The following is a 6816-nucleotide window of genomic DNA, read 5'->3' on the forward strand; positions in this document are numbered from 1 at the left end:
AAAAAAATATTGAAAACTGGGTTTACACGTTTTGTGTGTAATGACGCCAATTTATTTATACTCTTATAAGTTATAACGTCATATTTCAATGTATTAAAAAAAAATTATTATTGGAGAAATTCCAATTAAAATTTGATATTTACAATGATGGACTGGACAACTATTATACCACATAGTGATACTCATTTTCCCTCTTTTTAATTTTGAAGTGAAGCAATAAATGTTTTGATTTTAATATGACGTGTGTGTGTTTTTATCGTGAATATATACACGATCATTTGTCGATTAAATTCTTAGATTTAAAACGCTTAGAATAGTTTTTGATTAATTTTGAAAATCCCGTCTCGTTGTTTGTCGCATTCCTCGTCTTTCATCGATGCTATTTTCCTCTGCAACCCACAACTAATATCTATTATAATATATTATATAATTTTTTTTAAAATAATAGTATTAAATATTTTTATTATATACCTAATAATATTTCTGGTTATAATAACATTTAATTATTTTATTTATAATAACAGTTGTATATATATATACATACGTGTATTTACGTATATAGGTTGGCATAAAAAATGTGGTGATCCGCACAACTACAAAGGTTGGGAAGCTAATGAAAAATATAACAATAGCCCAAAAATTTTTCAACACAAGTGTAAAAATAGTATATATTTTATCTATAAAAATAAAAACAATTAATTTTTATAAATCGTCAGGTTCGTTTAAATTATATACTATGTAATGAGCTTCTTTATTTAGATTCTGACTGCTTTATTTTTTGTTTCGCCGATGACACTATGATCCCTATTCATGTTTAAATAAATTTAATTTAATGCGTGAAGTAACAAAAATTCTGTTATCTATTAAAGATAGTTATAATACAAGCTTTCTAGAAATAAATTTTAATAATACATGTTATACATTATTTTCAATATTAATATTTAAAAGTCTTGTTTATGTTTTGTCTATGGTATCGCAGCCATCATACCGAATGCCGGAGTATTGGACAGTCTGTCATGAATCACTTTGCAGATCAACGAGTCGTTAAGTTTCGTTGGTTGAGAGGCTTAGAGTAGGGGTGGCGATCAACCTTTTCAGGGTCGATTGCCAAATTTCCCCAATAAAGGTTATAAAATTTTTCACTGTAAAGTTACAAATGTATTATATATTATTTCATTAAGTAGGCACACATTTTGCTTAAAATTATAATTTTTTAAATTGATGTGATTTATTTGTTTAAATTTCTTATAACAGTTTATAATCAAAACTTTATAAATAGCATATTTTTTAACAATTTCAATTTTTTCACGTGCCACCTTTGTCACCCGTGCCGTAGGTTCACTACCTCGGGTTTAGGAGGAGGTAATTATTGGAAATTTCGTTCACAGATTTAGGTTGTATAATTTTGAGCTCTCAGCGAGAAACTCGTAAGTCAATCGTTTAGCTACCCAACCTATATTTATTAACAGATGTGTAAACAATCACATGGTTATATTTAGCAAAAAAATATTGAAAACTGGGTTTACACGTTTTGTGTGTAATGACGCCAATTTATTTATACTCTTATAAGTTATAACGTCATATTTCAATGTATTAAAAAAAAACCATACTTTTTTTTTTATCTAAAAAAAAATTATTATTGGAGAAATTCCAATTAAAATTTGACATTTACAATGATGGACTGGACAACTATTATACCACATAGTGATACTCATTTTCCCTCTTTTTAATTTTGAAGTGAAGCAATAAATGTTTTGATTTTAATATGACGTGTGTGTGTGTGTGTGTTTTTTTATCGTGAATATATACACGATCATTTGTCGATTAAATTCTTAGATTTAAAACGCTTAGAATAGTTTTTAATAGTACATTATATCTAGTTCAAAGTTTGGGGTATTTACAATTGAATGTTTCTTTTATTTTATCAATAGAAACAGGAAAAAAAAGGTAGTCAAGTAGGTTTTATTTTGCCATGCATTAGGTGTCGAGTAGATCAATATAATGGATGTACCTGTGTACATTGATGTATTTGATTTTTTTTAAATTTTTAATCCATAGATAAGAAAAAATAATTATTTGTAAAGTTGACAATATTGAGGTTATATAATATGCGCGAGTAAAGAAATAAAATACGAGTCAATAATTGGTTATTACTCTGGCAAACGAAAGGTATTAATTATTGGAATATTATTATGAATTAAAAACTGTACATAATAATATCATTTTTATTAGATTTTTGAAAAAAAAATGTATACATACACAATTTTTAAACTTGTATAAATAGATTATTTTATGTTTTACAGCATGTAAATTAATTGAGAAGTTAGATCCTGTAATTTATGATTAATACATAACTAATGGTCTAACTTTGACAATTATCTGAGTTATTTAATATATAAAAAAGTGAAAGATCACTTATTTAAATTGTTTTTTTGAAAATTTGAAAATAGCCATTTTGTTGTTATTTATTTTAAAACTGAAGAAAAAACATATTTAATATTAGTCAAATTTTAAATGACAGAGACTTCTATATCAAAAAAATATAGTAAAATAATAAGGTAAAATTACACGGTTTTTACATTTTAATAACTAATTTGCAAATTAAATAGATTATAAATATATAAATATTACATTCAATGGGTCGAAAATAAATTGATTAAAAAAATTCCAGAAAATCGTAGCCAACAAGTAAGTACTAACAAATCTGTATTTTTATAAATTTGAGTGTTAGCCGATTTAGGCGTGTCCGTGTATGATTTTGTGACCATGCCGAATGGTGGTGTATTGGGCCGTCTGTTTTGTATTACTTCAGATCAACGAGTGGTTAAGTTTCGTTGGGTTAGGAGGAGGTAATTATTGGAAATTTCGTTGACGGATTTCTGTTGTATTATATTTTGAGCTCTCAGCGAGAAACTCGTAAGTCAATCGGTTTTCTACCTAACCTATATTTTTTAATAGATGTGTAAACAATCACATGGATATATTTAGCAAAAAAGTGGTGCGAACTGGGTTATCCTTATCACGTTGATTGTGTAATGACGCACACTTATTTATAATCTTAATACCGTCATAGTTCAATGTATTAAAAATAAATATACATCTATTTCATTATCTAAATAAAATATTATTATTGAAGAAATATCATGCAAAAGAAATAAATATAATACTAACACACAAAACGTGTAAACCCAGTTTTCAATATTTTTTTGCTAAATATAATCATGTGATTGTTTACACATCTGTTAATAAATATAGGTTGGGTAGCTAAACGATTGACTTACGAGTTTCTCGCTGAGAGCTCAAAATTATACAACCTAAATCTGTGAACGAAATTTCCAATAATTACCTCCTCCTAAACCCGAGGTAGTGAACCTACGGCACGGGTGACAAAGGTGGCACGTGAAAAAATTGAAATTGTTAAAAAATATGCTATTTATAAAGTTTTGATTATAAACTGTTATAAGAAATTTAAACAAATAAATCACATCAATTTAAAAAATTATAATTTTAAACAAAATGTGTGCCTACTTAATGAAATAATATATAATACATTTGTAACTTTACAGTGAAAATTTTCATAACCTTTATTGGGAAAATTTGGCAATCGACCTTGAAAAGGTTGATCGCCACCCCTACTCTAAGCCTCTCAACCAACGAAACTTAACGACTCGTTGATCTGCAAAGTGATTCATGACAGACTGTCCAATACTCCGGCATTCGGTATGATGGCTGCGATACCATAGACAAAACATAAACAAGACTTTTAAATATTAATATTGAAAATAATGTATAACATGTATTATTAAAATTTATTTCTAGAAAGCTTGTATTATGAAGTTAATTATTAATATTTAATTTAATTATTAAGTGAAACGCTTACCTCAAGGTTTTTGTGGTTGCATACGCATTTGTGAATCCATAAAATTCAGTGTAAATGAATTTAGTCTTTTCAGTTGCTTGTAATTACTATTTATATATTTTCAGCTTTTAGAATGCGTTTCTTAGCACTAGCATAACGTTGTTTTAAAACTAAATTGCTTTGCTTATATCTCTTGATCACATTATACACTAAACTTTTTCTAGGTATCAATTTAGTTTTTCGGTGAAAAATTTATTTCTTTTAATGTGCTTTCAAATAATCGTTTAGGAAGTAAACAACTTGTGGGACCAACTAAAAAAAGTATTATACAATATTATAAAATTATTAATTTACTTTCTTATAAAATTAATCTATTTTTTATCAGTAAACTATTAATTTATCTGTGTTGATTCCAAAATCAATAACCATTTGTGGAATAGTACTTTCATCAAAGTCATTAGTAATAATCTCAATACATTTCAGTTTCATCTTCATAAGTGTAATATATATGTGAAAAAATATTAAGATTTAATAAGTTATAAAATATAATAAATAAACCTAACCTAACCTATCTAATACATTTTCTAAAAACACCATTAAAAAGTAGTATTATGTTAAGTTGTATGAAAAATTATTATTAATTTAATAAATGAATCATGGGCCATTAAATTATGTTTAAGGGACCATTACCTCAATATTTATTTATTAGATGTTAAGTGATATTATTAAACACAATTTAAGTATCTTATCTATATTGAATCCAAAATCTATATCATAAGACCTTGTACAATCTACAAATTATCAGGCATTTGGCAATCAGTACTTTCATACAAATCCTGAGTTACAACTTCAATAGACATATTATTATCAGCGTCATCTTCCAAATTATTGTCTATATTCATAACAATATTTATATTAAATAATCTCATTTAAATATTTAATACAATCCGAGTTCAATAAATATTCAATTATTCAATAAACTATCTTTAAAAGTACCTACAATGTACCCATAAATTATAAAACATGATTATAAGATTGTATTATTCATAACCTTATGTTAGCCTAGATTTGATATTACTACTATTACAGCCAATAATATATGTGAAATAAATAAAACAATTTAGACATACATAAATTATTTAAAGCATATTTACAAGTGTAATTTAAACCGTTTTCAGACACAAAACCCAAAACTTCTGGTCACGTTTTTAATCCCTGACTAAAATTACATAGTTAATAAAAAAAAAAATTACCATTTTATAAATAAGTGTATACAGAACCTATGGTAGAGAATATTTACATAATTCTTTAAGACCTATTGAAACTACATATTAAGAAGTTATCAATCAATCTTTAAGATACATTCTTCTGGTATAATAACAAATAGTTTCCGGTAAAAAATAAATAATTAGGTGAAATCTTACCTGGTAAATTCAAAGTAGAAAAATATTTTGTTATGAGCTTCTTAAATCCAGAACATCACAGCTTGGCGCAAAATGCTTGTCACACATAATAAAACATTTCCAGACATTTCTACCTAAGCGTTAAATGTCAGTTATCTTTTGGGAAACGATGACGAAGTGTTATTGTATCACCATATGATGTATTACAACCAACAACAACACATTGTTTGGAAGGCATAATAATATTATAAAATACGAAACTATTATAACTATTATTATACAATCGTAAGTAAAATACACAAATGGAACGATTTAAATCGTATTACAGTGGCATAAAAAACATACAATTGTAAAAACGAGAAAGAGAATATCGAATATCCGTTGGTCACCAAAATTTGGCAAATACCAAAGTCCAATACATCAAATGGACATTAGCCAGTACTACAGGTGCACCACTTATAGAAAAGATAACAATTCTTACATATTGTACGTTATTTTCATTATGTTGGTATGCCGCATGGTAAGACACTATCTGATCCTTCGTATAGAGTGATACCCCCTGAGAACGGTTGACGATGGTGACAGCTGTCGTGTGCTGACCACCCAGTGTATGTGTGATAAATTCTATTATTCAGTGGTCTTGTCGCCAAATGTTGTTCTTTCTTATTTTTATAGTGTTGGCAACACTGACATTCTTCGTGTTTAATTTCTTTTCGTAAAATCATCGTTTTTCTCTCGTTCTGACTTTGCGCTGTAACAATCTCATAAGTCATTTTCTGTTTTTGTTATAAAATTGCCTTTTTCTCTTGCTCATCTTCTGGTTACCGTTTCATCTGTAAGTATCATTCGCGGCTTTTGTTATTTGCTCGCATTTAATAATTATTCTTTATAGGTTCTATTGCTCACTAGCGTCATTTATTTATTTTCATCTGCTAATTCGTTGTTCGTTTTATTCCTGGTTTACGCTGCTGCATGCATTGGTTTGTTTATTTCATTTGGTTGTACGTTCTGGTATGTCGAGGTAGTCGCACGTGTGCGGGTTGTATTAACTTATTCTGATATTTATTATTTACGTTCCCGCACGGTCGCGTGGGATAAGATTCGCTACTGTAGACATACTACCAGTGAGTGTTATTTATGACCGACGGGCCTTATTGTTATTATTATTATACTATTATTAAACTATTCAAATTATTATTTATATGTTATACTGTTGTTTAACAATTATTTTATTATATTGCTTGTTAATAATTTACTTATATGTTATATCAAAATAAAGAATAAATGTTATCAACGCACAAGTGTTGTCAATAATATAATATAGTTCCTACACAGATAGCGGTACTTTGTGTTGCTTGTTAACTAGGCTGTGAAGGCATTTTTTCTATTAACATTTTAGAAGGCTGTAAGCGAGCCAACAAACGGATTTATAGAGGAATGTTACTAAGAATATTAACGTTTTTTCCGATGTTTTATGAGATAATTGAGGAATTTCAAACATTAAAAAAATATTAAACAAAATTCCATATTTTAAAAGTTTGAAAAATCATTAAA

The 6816-nt window shown here is 27.4% G+C and overlaps 1 long non-coding RNA gene across 1 annotated transcript; it reads right to left on the reverse strand.

The window, feature by feature from the left end:
* Positions 1-672: 672 nt before the first annotated feature.
* Positions 673-6336, reverse strand: LOC113558456. Its single transcript, XR_003405645.1, has 3 exons — positions 5284-6336; positions 3881-4171; positions 673-804 (listed from the first exon to the last, which is right to left on the reverse strand). It is a non-coding gene; the product is annotated as an uncharacterized LOC113558456 (long non-coding RNA).
* Positions 6337-6816: the final 480 nt, after the last annotated feature.

This window comes from Rhopalosiphum maidis, chromosome 4 (genome assembly GCF_003676215.2).
Source record: "Rhopalosiphum maidis isolate BTI-1 chromosome 4, ASM367621v3, whole genome shotgun sequence".
NCBI lineage: Eukaryota > Metazoa > Arthropoda > Insecta > Hemiptera > Aphididae > Rhopalosiphum > Rhopalosiphum maidis.